This window comes from Peromyscus californicus, unplaced genomic scaffold, assembly GCF_007827085.1.
Source record: "Peromyscus californicus insignis strain IS unplaced genomic scaffold, ASM782708v3 Scaffold_3__1_contigs__length_106647218, whole genome shotgun sequence".
In the NCBI taxonomy this organism is placed as follows: domain Eukaryota; kingdom Metazoa; phylum Chordata; class Mammalia; order Rodentia; family Cricetidae; genus Peromyscus; species Peromyscus californicus.
The window spans coordinates 14,260,897-14,285,200 of NW_026294551.1; the positions used below are offsets into that span (position 1 = coordinate 14,260,897).

General features: G+C 44.5%; 1 long non-coding RNA gene across 1 annotated transcript; it reads right to left on the minus strand.

Annotated features, from left to right (window-relative positions):
• Positions 1-218: 218 nt before the first annotated feature.
• LOC128123257 (uncharacterized) lies at positions 219-24,115 on the minus strand. The gene is made up of 3 exons (XR_008222615.1): positions 23,772-24,115; positions 12,278-12,363; positions 219-1,819 (listed from the first exon to the last, which is right to left on the minus strand). It is a non-coding gene; the product is annotated as an uncharacterized LOC128123257 (long non-coding RNA).
• Between the last annotated feature and the right edge of the window lie 189 nt (positions 24,116-24,304).

A 24,304-nucleotide genomic window follows, 5' to 3' on the forward strand; every position in this document is an offset into this window, starting at 1 on the left:
ACATGTGGTGCACAGACATACAGGCTGGAAAAAAAACAAAAACAAAAACACCCACAAACATAAAATAAAAAAATCAAGCGGGAAGTGATAGAGCAAGGAACCTTGCATTGACCTCTGGCCTCTACACACAAAATGTTTGCCCACACACATTATATACATACCATCATACACACACACACACACACACACACACACACACACACACACACACACACACACACACATTAAGGGGGGGGAGGAATGCCAATTACCTTCTGCAGTACAAGTTCAGACAGGAATTCCTGTTTGTTCCCATCTAAGTCAGTAAAGTCCAGGTCTTTCTATGAGGTATCACTCACCTGCTAGCAGAAATCCTCAGAAGGCAGAGCCCAGGGGCCCATGAGGCTTGCCCACTATCTAGGTTCTTAAGCCTGTGTATGTGGGCAAACCTCCAGCCGTTCAGACAGTGCCTCCAGGGACACCCAACCACCTTTTCAAAAGGGACGGTGAGCAGGAGCCATGCCATATACTTCTGTTTATAGACTCTCTCAGACACGGGACGCAAGAGTAGCGACTTTCGCCATGCTAACTGCTAGCATTGGGAGAGGTTTTAATAATCTTGGATGCTTTCTGCTCTTATTGCTTCAATCTGGTTGCTTTGTTTGTTTGTTTGTTTGAGACAGTTTCCTAATATGTAGCCCAAGCTGATTTGGCACTCACTATATTTCCCAGGCTGGCCCCAAATTTGTAGCAATCCTCTTGCCTTGGTTTCCCAGATCAAGGGATGGTAGGCATGAATTGCCATGCCTAGTTTATTGAACTAATGTATCTTTCTTGTAAAAGGTGGTAGCTTTAGTCCTCAGTTGTATTAATCAGAAATTAAAAAAAAAAACATTTGGAGTGAATACTTGGAGTCTTTCCAGGAATCACACTCTCTGTGTGTCCAGGCAGGTTAAATGTATAAACATTCAATGAGGCTCTTTCATTGGTGGTGGGGCTCTCTCATGATGTACTCCATGCCTTGCATGGTGGCACATGCCTTTAATACCAGAACTTGGCATCAAAGTGTTGTGAGGCAAAGGCAAGTAGTCTTCTGTGAGTTCCAGGCCAGCCAGAGCTGCATAATGTGATCCTGTCTCCACAACAAAGCATCCAGCAAACTATATCAAAAGGGGCCAAAGGGTATGGTGGCATACTTTATTATTTTCTCATGAGATAGCCCTTACTGAGCTATTTGGAGTTCAGATTGGCTTCAAACTCACTATGTGGCAGGGGATGGCGCTGAATTTCTAGTTCTATTGATGCCTCTATTTTATCAACCTGCAACCTATTTTATCAACAAATATTTATTGAGCACTTCTGAGACCAAGAAAACATTAAAAGGAATTATTGTATATAATAAGCAATGTTATCCTAAGCTGAGGTTGACCATTTAGTTTCAAATGTCTGGTGAAACATACTTATGAAGGGATGACACAGGGGCTTTGTAACAGACATTCCAATGCATGTGTATAATGTGTCATGATCAGGCCAAGGTAACCGACATGTCCATCATCACTTCAGATACATGTCATGTTTTTTGTTTGGGACATTCAAATCTTCTCTACTAGATATTTGAACAATTCAACTAATCATTGTCAAACAGAGGCTAGTGGGTGAGTCAGGTGGTAAAATACTTACCTGGCAATCCTGAGGACTAGAGTTCATTTCCCCTAAACAGCTGGGCATGGTGGTGGCCACTTGCAATCCCAGCACTAGGAAGGCAGAGGTAGGTGGATACCCAGGGTTCACTAGCCTGCCAGTCAGGCTAATTGCTAAGTTCCAGGTTCAGTGAGAGATGCTGTCTCAAAACAAACAAACAACAAAATAAAGTAGATGGCACCTGAGGAAAGATGCTCAAGGTCGACTTCTATGTTCCACGTGCGTGTAAAAGCATGTGTACTTTCACATACATGTGCACCCTCATACACATGAACACACACATATAAGTATGCACATCATGTACACACACAAATTTTTGTCAACCAGAGTTTTCCCACAATGCTGCAGAACATTAAGATTTATTCTTCCTACTGCACCCTTGTCCTGCTCTACTCTCTTCTCTCCATCCCTCCTTCCACCTACCAGGACCCTGGAGCTGTGACATCAACTTCAGCATCCACATATACAGGACTCACGTAGTACTTGTTTTTCTGTGCATGAGCTCTCTCATTTAACATGGTGTCTTGCAAATCCATCCATGTTGCTGCAAATGACGGAATTGCAGTTTTTACAGCTGAACAATATTCCATTTCATCCATCAATGGACACTTAGATTGATTATGTTTCTTGTCTATTGTGGACAGTGTTGCAAACAGCCTGTGAAAATGGTTATCTCCAAAACATGTTTATTTCTATTCCTCTGGGTATAAACACTACAGCTTCCACAATGAGATTTTTTTTTTTTTTTTTTTTTTCCGAGACAGGGTTTCTTTCTGTAGCTCTGGCTGTCTTGGAACTTGCTCTGTAGACTAGGTTGGACTCCAACTCTGTCTCCCCAGTGCTGGGATTAAAGGTGTGTGCCACCACTGCCAGGCTGTTTTTTTTTAAAAAAATAATTAATTAATTAGTTTTTATTATTTTATGAGCCTTTTTTGTTTTTGTTATTTTGTTTTGTTTTTGTGTGTGTGTTTAAGTGTTTTTCCTGCATGTATGTCTGTGTGAGGGTGTCAGATCTTGGAATTACAGAGAGTTGTGAGCTGCCATGTGGTTGCTGGAATTTGAACCAGGCCCTCTGGAAGAGCAGCCAGTGCTCTTAACCACCAAAGCATCTTGCTAGGCCCTGATTTTTTTTTTAATTTAACTTTATTTTGTGGGGAGGTTGCAAGGGCAGAGGGTAGATACGAAGGGATGGAGAGATAAGTGGGATTGGGGTGCATGATGTGAAATCCACAAAGAATCAATAAAAAGTAAGGGGCCTCCATCCTATTTTCCATAATGGCTAGAGTAATTTATCTTCCCACCAGCAGTGTATGAGAATTCCCTTTACCAGTCTTTTTTCTTTCACTTCTAAAAGAAACTTGGATCAAGACCTTGTGTTGTAGGACAAATATTTTTCTTTAAAGGAAAGTTTATGCAAAGGTTACCTGCGGGTGGGGGTGGGGGTGGGGTAGATAGGTGAAGCCCTTTATTTAATACCTATATTTTAACTCTTGCTTATCTGAGCTGCTGTTTGGGTTTGGTTTGAGTATCTCCCAAAGCTTCGTATATTGGAAGCTCGGCATTCAGTGTAGCACTGCTGAGGTAGTGGCACTTAAAGAAGGGGGCCTCAGGCTTAGGACACAGCTCAGCTGGGAAAGTGCTCGCCATGCAAGTATGAGGACCTGGGTTTGGTCCATAGTCTCTATAAAAAGCCAGTCATCAGGGTGTATGCCGGGAGGTGGAGGAAAGCAGATCTTGCCCACCTAACCTCAGAAAGACCCACTGAAAGACCCTGTCTCAAAAAAAATCTAAAGCCAAGCATGGTGGAACATATCTTTAATCCCAGCATTCACAATGCAGAGGCAGGTGGATCTTTGTGAATTCAAGGGTAGCCTGATCTACATAATGAGTTCCAGGCAAGCCAAGCCAAGGCCACATAGTGAGTCTCTCTCTCTCTCTCTCTCTCTCTCTCTCTCTCTCTCTCTCTCTCTCTCTCTCACACACACACACACACACACACACACACAAACACACAAACACACAAACACCACACACACATACACAAACACTACACACACACAGACACTACACACACATACACAAACACTACACACACACACACACACACACATACACTACACACACACACACATACACTACACACACACACACACACACACACACACACACACACACACACACACACACACAGTGTGGAATGATGCTCAAGATTGACCTCTGGCCTCCACATGCACGTCTACCTTGGTCATTAGTACTGGTGAGGCACAAAGGAGGACCAGAGGGTTTGGGGCTTTGCTCCTGACTCATGACTTACTCTGCTCACCTCTCTATGCCCCATGTATGCATGAACGATGAAGAAGAATGACAAACCAATGCACTAAAATAACTTAGAGAAACCCGCCCCCCCCCCTCCCATGAGTAGCTGGTTGTTTAGGGAAAAAGCTCCATGGACTGAAATTCTCTACTTTGGTCTGAGAGGCTCTGGCTTTAGCATGCCTGTTTGTAAAGCAGTGAAGTCTCCACTCTTGAGACTTGAAACCCAGGGCCCATGCTTGACAGATGAACAGGACACCAGCCCCCAGCTAGACTCCTCTGATGTCCTGCACAAGCTCTTCTAATAAACAGGAATCCATTTTTGTACATTCTTGTAGACCATGGGGCTATGGTATTCAGAGAGAGCAGAGGATGGTTTCTCCACACTCTACAAACCCTTCCTTAAAATTACACATTTATTCCTTCCTCATAGGAAACAACACGGGGCAGGCTGGGGGTGGCTAGGTAATTTTACATTATCAAAGGGCTGTTTTAAAATGGTGTCTGACACCTCGGTCTCTCCCAACATTGTCTAGAAACTGGAGTAGAGAGCAGTGGTTATAGGCACACTTGTTTTAAGAGACTCTCACAGTGAGTGGGAGAGAAACAGAGCCTGATGAATAGCCCTGCTGACAACCTCCAGTTTCACAGGAACCAAAAATGGGATTTGCCCCCAAGACCCTCATTAAATCCAGAATGATGAGAGGGCATGGAGGCAACTTGCTCCCCCGGGGTCTTCCCCCACCTCCCTGTGGATGCTGGAGAATTTTGTAAAAAGCTGGAAGAAACCTGGCATACTGGCACATACTTGGAACGCCAGCACCCAGAGGCAGAGGTACGGGGAAATCATGAATTTTACACCAGCCTGGGCTACATGAACAAGTTTGAAGCTACCTTAGGTTGCATAGCAAGATCTTGTTTCAAAACATCCAAAATAAATAAATTAATAAATACAGCCAGGAAGACAGGCAGCTCAAGGACTGCCCACGAGCAGATTTAAAAAAAGAATTTAAATGCAAATGAAGTCTAAGATCAGCTGAAGGAATTGACATAGTATGAGTTTGGTCGAAGAACAGAGGACTGGTCCTAGATTCTATTCGGGGTTTTGATGGTCCACTTCAGCTCAGTTCAAATAGAATGGAAGATTCCTAAGAGAGGGAATTCATTTTGGTAAATATTATGTCCCGGTGCCTGGTGTGTAGTAGGCAACCAAGGAGTATTTGTTAGCCATGGACTGAATGGGCCTGGTATATGCCAGATGCCATAACACACACACACACACACACACACACACACACACACGGAGAAAGGGAGAGAGAGGGGAGCAGAGAAAGGGTTTTAGAGCTGGGGAGATGGTAAATGGGTAAAGTGTGTGTCTTGAAAGTCTGAGGACTAGAATTTACATCCCTAGACCTATGTAAATACCAGGCTGGAACCGTGGGCCATTGAAATCCTGGCACATGGCAGCGGAGACAGGGAATCCTCCTAAGCAAGCTGGTTTTCCAGCCTACCCAAACCATAAACTACAGATTCAGCGGGAGAACCTCCCTCAGTATATAAAGTGATCAGTGATTGAGCAAACACCAAGTGCTACCTTGGGCCTCCACATGCCCATGCATGCATGCCCATACATGCACACATACACTCGTGCCCCACATATGTGAACATGCTTATACACATGCACACCCATCACAAACACAAATACATAAATATGTGAAATTGAGAGAGAGAAAGAATTTTATATAACCTGTATCGGTGAGACTCAATATCAAAAGATAGTTTCCAGAGTATGTCAGAGACAACTCAGAGTGTTGTTGGAATATAGAGAAAGATCCCAGCAAGACAAAACTACTGGTTAATGTTGGGGCTCAGAAAAGAATACCCCAAATGCCTAAGAATGGAACTTTCAAACTAAAAGAGCAGTATTATGCTTTCTCTTACTGCCCACCATCACATCTACTCTGCCAATCTCTTGATTCTTCCCCTAGTCAGGGAGCAGCTTCCTCAAGCTCCTTCCCACAAGGAATGAAACTGTCCATAAATCTTACTAACCAGGAAAGATGAACCACTAGACAGAGAAGAGGCTAAACGGCTCTATGCCTGAGGTCACCCAGGGACGCCTTGCCTGGATAGACTTCATCTAGTCATTCCTAGCCAGCTCCTAAGTCGAAGTACATCTTCCTCCCCTCCCTCTTCCTCCCATAGCTCCTCCTCTCCTACTCCTACTCCCAAACCCCCTCCTGCTCAAGTCTCCACTCCTGACTGTAGCTCAGGGGTTAGTTAAGCCTCAGCTCTCCAGGCCTTTGCAGAGTCTCATGTTTTGTTGGATTCCCATGCCATGTGGATCCCATGCAATTGGATTCCAATCCTCTTGAATCTGCTGTCAGTTAATCCCAGAGAAGCTTCAGATATACTTCGCTGGTCCCTGCAATAGCAAAGAGGATGCTACCACAGGTCTGGAAAAAAAGGTACACACAGTGCGCAAGACCTGCCCATTGTCTGTATCTCGATTTCACAAACAGCACCTGTTGGCTGAGGTCCTTTTGTCCTGATGGCCTGTCACCTAACTCCTCAGGAGAAACAATGACTGATCACATTGCAACACTTTATGCACACCTATCCTACCAAACTAGGTGTGTCTGCCCAAGGCTTTATAGACTCCTTTTTGTACCTGAGGTGAACTGCCAATTTAAGCCATCTTTATCCATCTTAGTGAGTTTGCTTGCTACAGTTCAAGAAACTGTAGAGAAAAAAAAAAAAAAAAACAACCACAAAGCAAACTCGCCACTTTCTGTTATTTAACCTTTTAAACACACACACACACACACACACACACACACACACACACACACACACACACACCACACACACACACACACACACACACACCACACACACACACACACACACACACACACACACATACACACACACCACACACACACACACACACACACACATGCTTATGCACATATGAATGCAGGCACTTGTGAATTCCAGAAGAGGAGTGACCCATCTTCTGGAAGTGGAGTTACAAGTGGTTGTGAGCCACTTGGCATGCACACAAGGAGAACTGCATGTACACCTAACCGATGAGCCATCTCTCCAGGTCAACATTTGATACTGTTCATAATAAGATCTATCTTTACAACTATTGAAAGTAAAAGCAGGGTCCTTCAGAGAGCAGCATGACAACAGAGAACTCCATAGACGGTTAGTTCTCAGTCACAAGAATTGCCACTAATTTTAAATTTGTACAGACTTCCCTCTCCCTCTCCTCCCTTTCTTCTTCTATCCTCTTCCTGGTGCTGAGGATGAAATCCACATCCTCACTGATACCAGGCCAGTGTTCAACCACTAAGCCACACCTGAACCCAAGAAATTACATTCTTCTTCCCTAATGATTCTTAATTTTGAGAAAGGTTTAAAATACCATGGAAAAACAAACGATGACTTATTGGAGTCTCTGTTCATTTTTATCATCTTCGCCTAGTCCAATTGTTCTGAAGCAAATTACACACTGTATCAAACAAAGAAAAAACTGGCAAATAGGGAGTGACTCAGAAAGCACATGGAAGTATCTGTTTGTTCTTTCCTGGAACTGCACACTCAGTCACCACAAGTCGTCCTCACACCACTAGATGGAAGGCTTGGCTTCTCTCCGACTCTCTCAATATTTACAGTCTGTCAGCACTGGCTCTCATGCTTCACCAAATGATCACCTGAACTCGGAGACCGGAAATAGCTATTCTGCTCCGATAGGACCAACTTGGGTGAAATCCTCTTGTCAAACTGTGGGGGTTCTGCATGGACCATGTTGATGATGTCAGTCAAAGATGGCAAGCTGTTTTAGTGGATGATTTTGTGGCACAGTTTCAGGGATTTAATCTCAGCTCTGCTGGTATATACTCCGTGACCTGTCTGCACCCCAATTTTCCCACCAATCACAGAGGGACAGTATTATCACCTACCACATAAGAGGTGAGGATGGACTGAGTTCAATCTGCTTAAAAGGATTAAAAACACTCTCTGGGACATAGTTAAGCATCCAACACGTTAACTTGTTTTATACTGTTTCTCTCTTGCTATACTTTATAACTAGTTTAGTTAAGTGAGCTATTGGGAACTAAAACAGCTGGCATCAGCTAAAGGTAGTTGTCAAAGACAGTGTTTATAAATTTGGAAGTTATATTTCCCTGGCCCAGATGAGAAAAGAGATACTCTAGCCTGACTCGGTCCCTGCTAGCTGTCCCTGGATGCCATTGTTTCTGGGTGAGAAGAATTATTATCATTAGATAATAAGCTTTCCCTGCATCCAGCTAGCTTGAAATTCAAATTTTGTTATTTTGTTCAAAGCTATGGAGCAATTTGGTAAGCCGGATTCTTTTTCAATATTAGATTTTCATTGCTTTATCTTTTAATTAAAAAAAACAAACTTTTTGTTTTGTTTGGAGACAGAGTCTCAGCTAGCCCAGGTTAGCCTCAACCTGCTATGTAGCCAAGGATGGCCTTGGATTTTTGGTTCTCCTGCCTCCACCTACAAGTGCTGGGGTTACAACTTGATGTGGCCCCGTACTTGGCTTATGTGGGGCTGGAGGGATTTCTGCACGCTAAGCAAGCACTCTACCACCTGAGACACCTCTCCAGATCTCAAATTGATTTTTGGTCACTGATGCTCAGACTGCAGTCCAGTGGTTCTCAACTTCCCTGATGCAATGACCCTTTAATACAGCTCCTCATGTAGTGGTGACTCCCAACCATAAAATTACTTTCCTTGCTACTTTATCACTGTAATGTCCCTACTGTTTGCTAAAGGGGTTGCAACCCACATGTTGAGAACCACTGTGTAAGAGAAGCATGGAGCTTCCAAGGTAACGAATCTGGATTGGCCAGGTGCCTCCTGAATGTGTTTGAACCTTGGAGGAAAATAATTCAAGCACCTGAAGGGATGCACACACCACAGCAGCTAGGTGTTTCTGTTTGGTTCCCAGGTCTGTTAAAGGCCAGGGAGATCAGTGACAAAGTGATGAAGCAGAAGATGTGAGTCTGTATGTTCCCGAGGAAGGTCACTTTTGTCACTGTGTTGTTTTGCCTAGAAAAACATTTAGCTGGTACATTTAAGTGGTGCACACCTATGACCCCAGCATTTGAGAGACTGGGACAGGAGAATGGAGAGGTGAAGGCCAGTCTGGGCTCCATAGTGAGTTCAAGACCAGCCTGGGTACCACGCATACCAAGGAACTCTGTCTTAAGACAAAAACACAAGCAAGCAATTTAAAAGTCTTCATTTTTAAGTTTTAAAGTTCAGCTTGCAAAGTCATTCTTCAAATATGACATTAGCAATGTTTAAGCGAAATAATGGCAAACAATAAAAAAACTGTCAATTATCTGACAAAGTTTTCCTCATTAAGAATAAAATCCTGTCATTTGCAGCAAGATGGATGGAACTGAAGGGTATTATGCTAAGTGGAATAAACCAGACATAGGAAAACAAGTACTGAGTGTTCCCTCTCATCTGCAGAAGCTAAAATGACAGGTGACTTGAGTATAAAACAGTGGTTGCAAAGGTTTGGGAAGGGCTTGGTGCAGAAGGACAGTCATGGGAGGCTGGACTGATCCATGCATGGTGCAGTGAGCCCCACTAATATGCACAGTTAAGCCGGGCGGGTGGTGGCGCACGCCTTTAATCCCAGCACTCGGGAGGCAGAGGCAGGCGGATCTCTGTGAGTTCGAGGCCAGCCTGGGCTACCAAGTGAGTCCCAGGAAAGGCGCAAAGCTACACAGAGAAACCCTGTCTTGAAAAACAACAACAAAAAAAATATGCACAGTTAATACATGATAATTTAAAACAATCTGGTAGAGAGCCCAGGAAGATGGATGGCTCAGCAAGCAAAGGAGCTTGCCACACAAGCCTGATGGCCTAAATTTAGATACCGAGGACCTGTGTAAAAGCCAGATGCTATAGATCATGTCTGCCATTCCAGCAACTTACAAAAAGAAAGTGTGTAATTGGACCTATGGCTTCAGAGACTTAGGGTCCACGATAGCGGAGCTAAGGCATGGAGGCAGGAACAGCTGAGATCTCACATCTTGATCCACAAGTGGGAAGCAAAGAACACACTGGGAATAGTGTGAGTCTTTAGAAATCTCAAAGCCCACACTCCCAGTGACACACCTCCTCTTCCAATAATGCCACACCCCCTAATCCTTCCCAAACAGTTCTACCAACTGGGAACCAAGTACTCAAACCTATGAGCCTATGGGGGCCATTCTCATTCAAACCACTGCATACTGGGAGATGTGTGGTACAGTCAGGGACTCCCCTGGGAGCTCCTGGGCTGGCTAGTCTGAAGTAGGAATCACAGTGGAAAAAGAGAGACCCTCCCTCAAATAGGTGGGAGGTGCAGACTAACACCCAGGACTGCCTTCTGATTCTATACACATGTCACAGTACATGTGTACTCTTACACATGAACACAGTCATACATTGTACACATACACAGACACAAAAATAACTTTTTAAAGCTTCTGGTGGAAATGATAATGGCACCCGAAATAAAATAATGTTTAAACTTTTCTTTCTTCTTTGTTTTTCCCCTTTAGTGATGAGGATTGTATTTAGGACCTCACACACACTAGGCAAGTGGTTTACCCTGTCTATCACTGAGCTCTATACCCTTAGCAAAATAATTTTTTTGGACACAGGAACTCATATATCCCAGGCTTGTCAAAGATGACTTTGAACTTAAGATATTCCTGCTTCTACCTCCAAATGCTAGAATTTCAGATGTGCTCCATCATTCTGGGTTTATGTGGTACTTGGAAACGAAGCCATGCTTCCTCTACCAACTGAGCCACATCCCCAACCCAATAAAATCATTCTTTAAAATTTTTAAAAATATTTCTTGTGTGTGTGTGCGTGTGTGTGTGTGTGTGTGTGTGTGTGTGTGTGTGTGAGAGAGAGAGAGAGAGAGAGAGAGAGAGAGAGAGAGAGAGAGAGAGAGAGAGAGAGAGAGAATATGTGAATATGTAAGTGGTCTCATGTATGCATGCTATGGTATGCATATGGAGGTCAGAGGACAAGCTGTGGGAGTTGGTTCTCTCCTTCTATCATGTGGGTCTTGGAGACTGAACTCAAGTTGTCCACTTGGCAGCAAGCTTCCTGACCCACTTAGCCATCTTGTTGACTCCAGAAATGATTTTTAGTGGCAGACAGTAAAGTTATAAGATGAACTGTAGCTGGACAGCACTATTTTTGTTATCTTCCAATTGACAGTCAGAGATACAGGGGCTAAGGGATATGTGAAAATAAATATATTCAGAAATAGTTATATAATGTATATTCACATATATCAGCATAAAATGATTAGTAGTATGTCAATGTGTTCTTTATATATATTTGTGCATCAGATATAAAATAATTAGAATTGTTGCAATCTAGAGTCTCCCAGGAAGAAAGAACCTCAGCTGAAGAATTGTCACCATCAGATCGGCCTGTGGGCATTACTGAGGGGCATTTTCCTGACTGTTAATTGAGATAGGGAGCCCTAGCCCATTGTGGGTGGTGCCATCCCTAGGCTCGTGGGACTGGGCTATATAAGAGAGTTGGCTGAGCAAGCCAGGGGGAACAGCTTTCCTCCAGCTTCCTGCCTTGAACTCCTGCCCTGACTTTTCCTGGTGATTGAATGTGTCCTGGAAGTGTAAGGTAAAATAAACCCTTTCCTCCCCAACCTGTTTTTGGCCATGGTGTTTCTCACAACAGAAGGCACACTAGAACAACTGGTGAGTGAATGAAAGTTCTCTGGTGGGTTTTGATGTTTACAAAGTCTTAAGATTTCCATTAAACAATCTCTCCTGGGGCAAGAGAGATGACTTAGTGGATAAGAGCGTGCTACCCAGTCCGGCGACCTGAGCCCAGTCCTCACCACGTGGCAGAAGGAAAGAACTATTTCCTTGCAAGTTGTTCTGTGATCTCCCCGTGCATGCTGTGGCTCGTGTATACCATGCCTCAAATGAATAAATATTAAAAACATTTTAATTGAAGTATCTCGGTTCAAGTTCATTCACACTAGAGTCACAAAACAGATCTACTAAAACCCCAGTATGCGAATTCTCTTGGACACAAGTACAGAGTCTTTTTTTGCAAACCTAACTCAAAAGGTACAAATGATGTAGGTTTGATTTGGCTTATCATCTGGGCAAATAATTAAGGCCACTGGGCCACTGGGCCACTGGACAGAAGATGTTTGTACTGCACCTCGGTGGAGGCTCTTGTCTCACCTACCTGGGGCTGCTGTGGATGCTCCAAAGATAGTGAAGCAAGGACTGTGACACATGGTGACTTTCCTCCTTCTGCCTTTGGAGGTAGACCTTTTAAAAAAACAAAAACAAAATGGAAGCAACTGCTTAACTACAGATTTAGAAGTTTAGATGGCTCAGTTGGTAGAGTCCTTGCTGTGCAAACACAGGAACCTGCATCTGATCCCTGAACCCATATACAAAGTCAGGCAAGGTGGTGTGGGTGTGGCCTTGTAGTCCCAGTGCTGGGGAGGTAGACACAGGTGGATTTTCGGGCTCACTGCCCAGACAGGCTAGCCTAATGAGTGAGTGCTGGATCCTGGTAAGAGGTGTCTTTCCAAAAAAAGAATGGTGACTGGTGCCTGAGGAATGTGTGCTCTGGGCTACACACACACACACACACACACACACACACACACACACTCACATATGCACAGGCACACACACACTTATTTTAAGCTGAAGGCAAGTGAGAGTCCACAGATGAAGGATGACGCTGTGTCCTGGAGTCCCTTATCTTCCCAAAATCAAACTCTCTCCAAAGAACTCAAATGTCATAAGCCTCTATTGTGGAGCCATAGAACCAGGGAAGATTGCTTCCAACAGGTGGAAACAAGTCAGCTATGGGTAGGAGAACTCTAAAGAGACACTGACAGGAGACAACCCTGCCTTCCAGCTCATTTCCAAGGGCTCATTTATTCTTCTTAAGAGTAATTTGTTTCCCCATCAATGATATTCCTACTGCTTTGTCTTCACCTGCAATGAAGACATGTGAACCCCAATTCTGATCACCTCCGTGGGTCTTTTCTTCTAACTATCTCTTTTGTCAGGTTAATTCATAGCCCCTCAATCAAGTGTGTAGAGAAAAAAAGTTTTCTTCTCTGACACCTTTCAATCATACTTGATTGACAGCACCATTCGACATATCTATTGACTGCTTTTCTCTCTAGACTCATTTCTATTTTCATATAAACATACCGTGATTTTCCCATTGTTTTATTTTGATCTCATTGGCTTACCCCACTCAACTTTTGGCAACAGTAGTATAGTGTCTGACTTCAGGTTCCCTCTTTCCTCTGTGTGTGTGTGTGTGTGTGTGTGTGTGTGTGTGTGTGTGTGTGTGTGTGTGTGTGTAGTGTAGGTTTATGTTTTGTGCATGTGTGCACTTGGATGCCAGAGGACAAGGCCCTGTGTCATCCTCTCTTGCTCTTCACCTTATTTTTTTGGAGACAAGGTCTCTCACTGACCTGGAGTCTGCCTGTTGCCATCACCCTCCCCTCTTCAAATGCTGGTGTTATGGACACCACTACACCTGGCTTTACATGGGTACTGGGGATCCGAACCCAGTTCCTCATGTTTACTTGGTAGGCACTCTACCAACAGAACCATTTGGTTACCAACCCAGCCCTCCTGCCTACCTTAAAATGCCCCAAGCAAGCTTTGACTTCCCCCTATTGGAGGTGTTCTGTTCACTATTCATCTCCCTCGTCTAGAGCATTACCTGAGAGGGCAGGGTGAGTGTTCACTATGGCTTTTTATAGACACTGTTTCTGAATTTGCTTCGTGTCCTTCCTGCTTGTCAGAATCACACGTACTGCAGACATTTGGACAGGTTCCAAGGCTTGGGGAGCTGTTATCACTCTAGTTCAAAGGTCATGCCAACCAGAGACAAGACTGCAGGTTGTACAGTATGTCAAGTAATATCACATATCTATCAGAGGAACAAGGCTGTGATTATCCCATTGGTACCCCTGAAAAGGCCCCGAGGAAGGCCGTCGCTGTGTGTCACTGATTTATCTCTGTCAGCCATGTTGGATATACACACCTGGTGAGCCGCTTGACCAAGTTTCACTGGATTCTACCTCATGTTCCCTAGTGGGAGTTGTTCTGCATTTGCTCTTTATGGACCCAACATTCTAGTTTCTTCTCTGTTGATGTGATAAACACTCCAACCAAAAGGAACTTAAGGGAGGAGAGGGTTTATTTTGCTTATACTTCCCGGTTACAGTCCATCACTGAGCAAAGTCGAAGCAGGAACTCAAGCAGATAATCACATCACATCTACAGCAGAGAGAAACGAAGACATCCATGCTGACTGCTCTCTCTCATCTAGATTTCTCCTGTCTTATAAAGTTCAGGACCTAGGGAATGGTGCCACCCACAGTCGGATGGATCTTCCAATATCAATTAACCATCAAGATGCCCCATAGAGATGCTCATAGGCCAATCTGATCTAAACAATTCCCCAATTGAGACTCTCTTCTAGGGTAATTCTAAATTGTGGCCAATTAACATCGAAAAAAAAATAGCTACCACGCCAACACAACACATTCAAACTAAACCAGGCTTCAGAGAAAAAAAGATGTTTTTGTTTGTTTGTTTAAGTTTTTGTTGTTATTGTTTGAGATAGAGTCTTATGTACCCAGGCTGGCCTTGAGTTAGTCATAGATGACTTTGAACTCCTGACCTTTCTGCCTACAACTCCCTAGGACTAGGCTCACAGATGGTACCAGTACTTCAGGCTGGCATGTTTTATTTATGTCAAGGTTTTATTAGGTAGAGACAAAGAGATGAGGTAGCAAATACACGGAAGAGTCATGATGACTTGGTCACTTTTGAAGGTGGAGCATAAGCAGATGGTATTTGCTGTTTTCAACTGTTTTTTTTTTTTGGACTTGAAAAAAATCATTAAAAATTTTAGCTGGCATGGTAGGACACATGTGTGACCCCAGAATTCAGAGAGGCCAAGGTAGTCAAATTGCCAGGCATTCAAGACCAGCCTATGCTACCTAGTGAGTTTGAGGCTGGTCTGGTTACATAGTGAGCCCTTGTCTCAAAACCAATAAAACCAACAAGCGAAGTAAAATTTCAATTTGTTCATTATGTTAATTCCTTAATCCTTTTGGAGGACAGAGGTCTCTGGCTCAGGCTAGAAGATTCAAGGAACATGCAAGGACAGGTACTTCTCCCCAGGAAGGCTGGAAAGATGCCATAGCTAACTTAATACTCTGCTTCTGTTCAGTTAACTTAGGTGTGAGTGGAAACCTGAGGAGATCACTGGGGTCCTGTGGGGGGAGATGTTGAGCCATGGAACTGCAAGCCTTTTTGTATCCCACCCATGGGACCTCTCCTTGTTCCCAGTTTGGTTGTCCTTGAGAGTATAATGGGAAGAAAGAGGGTTGGGAGACAGAATGGGTTTAGAAGAGGAAGCTCTGAACTTACTCCATGAAACCCAGACTCAGGAAGGCTGAGATGATTGACATTTGCATGATATTTTTCAAGTACTTAATAAACACTCATAAATATCGTCTGGCTAACTTCCTATTTTAAAAAAAATCCTGGTCTGGCTCTAGATATCCCCACTTTTAGATGGGGAAATAGAGACCTGGAGAAGTTTATTTCTATGGATTACCCAACCCAGTTAACTGTAGGAGCTGGTACGTGAACCCAGGTTCTCTGACTGACTTCCAAGCCCTAGCTACATGTGGAAACAAGAAGAGAGGTAGGAAACTACCATTCCACAACCTAGGAGGAAGAAGTTGAGATCCCAGCCATCAAGAAGCTCTTGGGCTGATGAGGGGACAAGGGCCAATGTTTTCAACTGGACTTCTCAATGATCTGCATTCACATGAGTAAACATGCCCCTATTATATGAATCAAAATAATAATGGCAGTAGGAACTTTTTGTGGGGCCAGCGGCTCAGCATGTAGAGTGCCTCCCACACAAGCTTGATGACCCAAGTTCAATCCCCAGAACCTATAAAAGGGTGGAGGACAAGACTTGACTCCACAAAGCTGTCCTTTGACCTCCACATGTCACATTGGCATCATGGCACATGTGCACATCTTCCCTTACACACACTATGCTCCCCGCTGCCTTCTCTCTTTCTCTCTCTCTCTCTCTCTCTCTCTCTCTCTCTCTCTCTCTCTCTCTCTCATACACACTCTCACAATAATATTATTAGTAGTAATAAAAAAACCTTTTGTGTCAAATATGATAAATCCCTCATTTAAGTTTTTTTTTTATATTTTGAGAAATTACGTATATAATTTACTTTGGTCATTTCCACCTCCCTTGTTATCCTCTCTCACCTGCTCCTATTCCTACTGAACCCTTCACTTCTTCTTTCCAACAAGTCCCTGTGCTCCTACATTTATTTCCATTTGCTTTGATTTTGTGATGCTTGGAGTTTTATTAGGGTTGCTTACACGAGCATGGGTAGGGAGCATGGGCAACTTATCAGTGGCTCCACCACTAAAGAAAACGACTCTCTCTCCTCCAGCAAACATCAATTACCAATAGCTCCTCAGAAGGGATGGAGTTTTATAAGCCTCTCCCATACCCATGAGGGCATGTTGACAGGCCCCATCTTGTGCAGGTCTTATGCAGCTAACCACAGTGGGTTCATGAATGCAATGATGACATTGTGTCCAGAAGACAGCATATCACAGCACTCCTCCCATTCCCCAGCTTTTACATTCTTTTGGCCCTCTCTTTCACAGTGCCCCCTGAACCAATAGGGGTGGGAAGTGATACACATGTCCTGTTGAAGGCTCAGCAGTCAACAGTCACTTATTCTCAGCACTTCGAGCATCACCTGCATTAACTATCACCCACTGCAAACAGAAGCTTCTCTGATCAAGGCAGAAAACAGCACTAACAGATTTACAGGTATAAATATGCATATTTAAAAGGTAGTTTGACACCACATCCATTTAGCAAAACAATAGTAGTAGGTTCTTCCCTAGAGCCCATGACCTCCTTATCCATGGGCCTTTAACCAGGATGACAGCACCAGGCATGTATTTCTGTGGTGAGCCTCAAATCCACCCAGAAAGTGGTTGGTTACCTTGTAATAGGCAAGCCACTATTGTAACAGCGGGCACATCTCACTGGCAGGTTGCTACTGTGGCTCACAGGGTTAGGAAAGATTATTGGTGACTTTTCTTCGCCAGCCATTCTGGGGAAGCTTCTGGCAGTATGAAAAGTAGCCATCAGGATAGAAACTTCTCGCTCAGTTCTAGCTTGCTTTCTCTATATCCTAAATGCCTCATTAAAAAATTAAAATTATATGTATATGTAGCAGGAATCTTAAAGGTACTTATTAATAAAAACAAACCTGAGGCCAGTTATTGGGGTGAATGCTGGTAGATCAGATGCAGAACAAGCCACAGCTGCCTCACCTTGCCGGATCCTCAGCTGATCTTGTTTCCTCAGACTGGAAGCCTCTGAGTCCTCATCCAGAATGGGTCTCAGCTGAACTGCTGCTCAAAAGCCTGAAAGCTTAACCAGCCAATTGCTTAACCAGGCCAAATGCTTCTAGTTTCTGGTCCTCACACCTTATATACCTTTCTGCTTTCTACCACCACTCCCTGGGATTAAAGGCTCGCTTTCTGGGATTAAAGGTATGTGTCACCATGCCTGGCCGTTTCCAATGTGACCTTGAACTCACAGAGATCCAGAGGGATTTCTACCTCTGGAGTGCTAGGATTAAAGGTGTGAGTGCCACCATTTTCTAGCCTTTGTATCTAGTGGCTGTTCTGTCTCTGACCCAGATAAGTTTATTAGGGTGTACAATATTTTGGGGAACACAATACCACCACATGTATATGTGTGTTTGCACACACACACACTTCCTTTTTATAGTCTCTCACTCTCCTTTTTATTGTACCTTGCATGTGTTAAGTACAGCCTTGCTCTGAGATCTCTGAGACACACCCCCGGTCCTAGATAGGTTCTTTAAAAAGTGCTAGCATACACACTTCTGCTTTTGCTTTCCCACTCATGTATCTGGAAGTTATTTCTGCATCTGTGTGTGTAATTGATCTTATTTTTAAATAGCTGAAATTCATTTCCAGCATATGAATTCATCACAGTCGATCTAGCCAGTCTCTTAACTTGATATTGATGTTAATGAATGCTGCCGTTCTGTGTGCCTTTTTGTACCCATTCACATACACACATTTAGGGTACCCTTCTAGAAATGGAGTTGCTAGGTCAAAGCATTTGGAGTATTTTGAATTGTAGTAGTTATTGCCAAATTTCTCTTTATCGTATCGATGATGGTTAATCGCCCACTTGAGAGTGTTTAGAATCTTCTGGGAGATGAGTCTCTGGGCATGCCTGCAGGATATTATTTTGATTTCCTTAATTAAGGTAGAAAGATGGATCATTGTGGGTGGCATCATTCCATGGCTGGGATCCTGGACTGTCTAAATGGAGAAAGTGAGCTGAGCAGTACCTCTCACTCATTCTCTGTTTCCTGAATTTGGGTGGGATGTGTTCAGCTGTTTCAAACTCCTGTTGCCTTGATTTCCCCAGCACAGTGGGCGATGTCTTTGAAATGTGACCCAGAGTGAACACTTTCTCCCTATAGTTGCTTTGGCCAGAGCATGTCATCACAGCATCAGAAAACAAAAACCAAGGCAATGTCTGCAACAATTTCACGGCTTACCAATGATAGATGGTGCAGTTGTTTATCACATATCTTTACTGAAACAAACAGTAAATTTTTAAGCTATGCCCAAATCTTAAGTCACAGTGCAATTTCAGTATGGTCTTAATTTACATTTATCTTGTTATGAGATGGATTGGAGATCTTCTGTTTCTTTGTGTGTGCAAAGAATAGGCAAGGATGTATGTGTTTGGAGGTCAGAGGTCAAGCTCAGTGTTAGTTTTCAGGTGCTGCCCACTACATGGTGTCTTTTGAGACAGGGTCTCTCATTGGCCTGAGATTCACTCCTTAGCCTAGGCTGACTGGACAGTCAACTCCAGGGATCCCCCTGTTTCCATCTCCCCATTGCCTGGATAAAAAAAAAACACATGCTATCATGCCCAGCATTTTTTTTTTTTTTGGTTTTTTGAGACAGGGTTTCTCTGTGTAGCTTTGCGTCTTTTCCTGGATCTTGCTCTGTAGACCAGGCTGGCCTCGAACTCACAGAAATCCACCTGCCTCTGCCTCCCGAGTGCTGGGATTAAAGGCGTGCGCCACCACCGCCCGGCCATGCCCAGCATTTTTAATATGGACTCTGGGGGTTAAACTCAGGCTCCCATCCTTGCAAAGCAAGTATTCTACTCACTGAGCCATCTCTCCAGCTCCTTGAAATCTTGCTTGAGAATTCTCTGGCCAAGACATTTATCTCTACTTTTCCACTAGCTTTTTTTAAAAAATGATATCCGATAGGTATGTCTTCTCACTTGCTTCTTTATTTGGACTTTTGAGTTATTTTGCACATTTTCTTAGTCTACTCTACATAACTGTAACAAAATACCTGAGGCCGAATACTTTACACGGAAAGAAAGTTTACTTGGCTTAGTTTTCAAGGCTAACGGTCCATAGTTACATGGTTTCAGATGGTAAAAAGCCTGCTTGGCTATGTCATAGGTGGTAGAAAAACACTAAAAGAAACAGCTAGGTGTAGAAGTGGCCACACACATGTTGTGACCTCAGTTTATAATAACCTGCTCAGACAAGTACTGATGTCACCCAAGAACTCAGTTAATCCTTCTCCAAGGTGGGGCCCATGACTTAGCCTCTCTACCTTCCACTAAGCCCCACTTTCTAAAAGTCCCACTGCCTCCCCACATTTCCACACTAAGATAAGCTTCCAGTCATGAACTCTTCAGGGAGAAACCTCATTTAAATCATAGTGACTTCCTTCAGAAATCCTACTTTTATTTGGCTGAGTTATTTATGGCTTAATTTAAGAGAAATCAGCATTTCAATTTCCTTCTATATGAATATATAAAGGACATCTTTACACTTATTCAAAACACAAAGTAGATCTAAGCAGGTGCATTGGCGAGGTGGGGAGATGGCTCAGCAGCTAAGAGTGCTTGCTGTCCAAGCACGAGGACCTGAGTTTCAATGCCAGCATCTAAAAGGCAGGTGCGTCTGTAACTAAAGCAGGGTGTGGGGTGAGGACAAGAGGGTTGGTGGGGCTTGCTGGCTGCCAGGCTCTCTCCAGGTTCAGGGGGAGACCCCGTCTCTTGAAAATGACAGAGCAGGGTGCCTAACCTTTCCTCTGGCTTCCATCCGTGTATACATGCCCCTGAACATGTGCACACATACCGCATACACACAGTCACATATACACACATACAAATTAACAGAGGCATTTGATAAAGGATGACGACTTGTGAAGTTTATACTTAAAAGGTATAAGAACAGAAGCAAGGTCATTTCAGTGGTTCTGTGGTAGTCCAGGAAAGAGATAATGATGGCACATATCCTAGAGTGGGGTCCACGGACAAACCTGAGATCTGTTCAGGATGTGGAACCCACAGGAGGACAGCTCTTAGATTGGGTAAGGGGCTAGAATGGAGGGATGAATGGGAAGGCACTTTGGCTTTCAACTTAAGCCACAAGGTGATGGTGATACTGTGAAATAGAGGAGGCTGAGAAAGGTCTTGGGTGAAGGCTTGCTTTTTTAAAAGGCCAGACCCAAGGGTCCTTTCAGGTCACATGCCACCAACTGGAATCAAGTAGGATGCTCACTGGGACCTTAAATAGCCTCCATGGTATCTTTCTGTGAGTTTAAAAAAAATGGCATTCCTTCTGAGAAGACAGGTTCATGCTTGTTGAGGTGTATGAGACCTGGATTTTAGCTGCTTCTCATTCTACTGTGTCTGGAAGACTTGGTACTCATCTCTGACTGGGGCTTCTGACTCACCAGCTGTCCAAGCTTGCCTGACAATGACCCCTGGCCCTTACATTCTCCTTCTCATTTGGACCCTAGTCTATTTATTCCAAGACCTCCTAGTCACATAAATCTAACTATCTGCTTGATTATACATTCTGATCTGCTGTTTTACCTTTCCCCCCAAGCTTTCTATAGTATGTTGAAAAAGCCTTAGTGATTAATTCATCTTGGCTACTATCAATCTCAGTGACAGGCTTTTTCAATACTTAAGAAGTTCCTACTGCCCAATTTGAAAATGGCCCAGTTGAAAGCAGACCAGGTGGTTTCTTAGAACAAATTTTACGCTGCAAGTCAAGGCTACTGATGTTATGCCAACCACTCTGGTTTGAAACCATCAATTCAAGACCTTGACTTTGACCCCAGTACCAAGCTGCTAGGCAGATGACTTCTCTCCAAAGAGTATTGCCTTTACTCCCTAAAGTCAGGAGAGACAGGGACTCTGACAAAGCCTGTGCGTGTTACACCTACCCTTTTTCAGTTCGTTTCCTGTACAGTCTCCATGAAACAGCAGATTAAAAACAATCACTAACGCTGAGTGTTGCCTCCCCAAGAATTCTCTCCCTTAATCTTCTCCATTCAGCTGCACCATGGGAGTCTTCTCAGGTGGCTAGAGTGTGTGCAGGGTGATCAACCCCACACTAGAGGAGCAATTGTGTTGCTGAGTCACTGGCAGTTCTCCACTTCAGGTGCACCGCCCTCTCTGGGCCAACTGAGCTCAAATGAAGGTAGTTAATGTAATCACACTCAGCTGAGCTATCAATCAATGGACTTCCGGTTAGCCATTTCTCTCCATACCCGTAAGGACAGAAGCAAGCAAGCAAGCGAAGCCACAACTTGAGAGAGACATTGTCTCCATCCTCTCTGCTCACAGTTAAAAGCAATCACTTCCCTCCTCTCTACACAGAAGAAAGGTATCAGGCTGCTGCCACCCGGGTTGTCTGGTTCTTATTTGTATTCCCTGTTATGCTACTCAAGGATACATCAGCAGCCCCACCCTCCATTTCTCTCCACCTCACCCTCGATGCCTCAGGGAGCTAGAAAAAAAGCTTGTCTTTAGTAAGCATTTGAGGAAGACCCCATCCTAGGTAAACATGGCTGTGTGAGGGGCTGTTGCTTCATTCCACCATGCCTCATTTCAACCACAGTTATCAGTAGTAAACATTGATGGCTTGAGACGCTCGTATTGTTTTCTGGTGAATTTGATCTATTTTCCTAGTGTGCATTCCTCTTCGTTCTTCCCCAACTTCTCCCCTCCTTGCTCCCTTGGCTTGGAAGTGTTGAAATTTCTGCCCATATAAAATATCACCAAGTACCAACATAACTCTGGCTGTGCTGGCTAGGCTCACCAATTTGACACAAGCTGCTGTCAGTTGTGAAAATGTCTCATAAGATTGGGCTGGAGGCAAGCCTGTGGGGCATTTTCTTAATTAGTGAGGGATGGGGGAGGGCTCAGCCCACTGTGGATGGTGCCATCCCTGGCTTGTAGTCCTGGCTGAGTAAGCCACGGTGAGCAAGCCAGTAAGCAGCAATCTTCCGTGGCCTCCGCATCAGCTCCTGCCTCCAGGTTCTCTCCTGGTCTGTGCTCCTGTCTTGGCTTCCCTCAATGGACTGTGATTCAGGAGATGTAAACCAAATAAACCCTTTCCCCTCCAAGTTGCCTTTGGTCATGGTGTTTCGTCACAGCAACAGTAACCCTAAGACACTGGCTCACCAGATTGTAAACGGGTCAGCCAAGGGCCTGTTCTGCTGATGGCCAATCAGTAGCCCACACTTGTTTAAATGTAGAAGCTATCTTTTCATCAAGAGGCACAATTAGGCAATCTCGAAGGATAATAGTCTTTCATGGTTTGTGGGGTATGCTTAAGCTAGTATCTTAAGACAATTTTCTTCTTTTCCAATTTTTCTTGAAAGCTTAAATTCCTGATCCTCTTGGGATCACTGGCTAGTGCTGTGGTGTTCAAGTTAAAGAATGTGCTCTTTCTTGATGGATTTAATCATGAAGCTGTTTTGTGAACTTAGTAAAACTGGCAATTAGTACTCAACAATCATGTAGCTGGTATGATGGATGACTCATGACTGTAACTCCAGCACTCAGGAGCTGTGACAGGAGGATTGCTTCGAGTTTGAGGCCGGCCTGGACAGAATGGGGCAATGAACCGTTTGCTGGGAGATGGTTGCTTCTGTCTGGAGGCTTAGAATCTTCTAGGCAGACCTATAAATATTCAGCAGGCGCTCAGGTGCCCACCCCCATGTGCGCCCTTGCATATAGATCCATTCCAACTACTCTTTCATAAGCAGTTTTACTTGGTAATTTACAAATGCTCTAGCTGAACTCTACACCTGCCAGTATCTCAGCAATTAGCTTAGGATGCAAAATGATTTCTAAATTAAGGTTCTGGACATGTAAAATCAAGAGAGCCTGATCATCGGCACCACATTCTGATGGCCATTGAATTTCGAGATCACAAACCAGGACAAGTCCTCTGGCATCTTACCGGGTGATAATGACTGTCATACAAATCTATATAATACGCAGGTGAACTGCAGGTCAAAGATCGAAAGTAGGTAAGAGGGCCCACGATTAGTTATTCAAACCCTCTCCTTTTTACCTACTCCGTACAGAGTGAGGATTAGGACTTGGGCATTTTAGTGGCATAAAAAACTAGAGTGACATTTTAGTCAGGTGGAAGGTTGAGCGGGTAGAGGATGACAAAACACCAGTAAACCCCAGAAATGCCGGTGGGTCCAGGTAACTTGAGAAGAGGTTACCTATGTACCTGCTAAGGAGGGTGGCGTCGGGAGACCGGTGCCTGGTTCCTCCGGGACAGAACTTCCATCCCAGAAAGAGCAAAGTGTGAACAGGGAAGCGGGAGTGGGAGGAGGAAGGTGGGGAGAGGAGGAGGCCAGGCACGACGAGCGGAAGGAGAGGAGGAGAAAAAAGAGGGAGGAGGAAGCAGAGGAAAAGGGAGGAAAAGAAGCAGGCGGCGGAGGAGAAGGACCCGCCCCTCCCGGCTTCTTCCTGGGCTGGACATCTCCAGGGCCTCCCCGGGACCGCCGCCCTCGACTAGTCGCCGGGCTCACAGGGACCCCCGAGTACGCGTGTCCCGCTCCGTACAGCGCAGCGCCGCGCCGCGAAGAGGCCCCCGGCTCGCGCCTCGCGCGCCCCCGCCTCGCGCGCTCCTTCCCCCAGCCGCGCGCGCGCGTGCACACATACACACGCTAGCTCTCCGGGCATGCGCAGTGGGCGGCGCCGCTCCGGGCCGCCTCTTGCCGCCGCCGCGAGTAGGAAGCGCGAGCGCCGGGCGCCGGG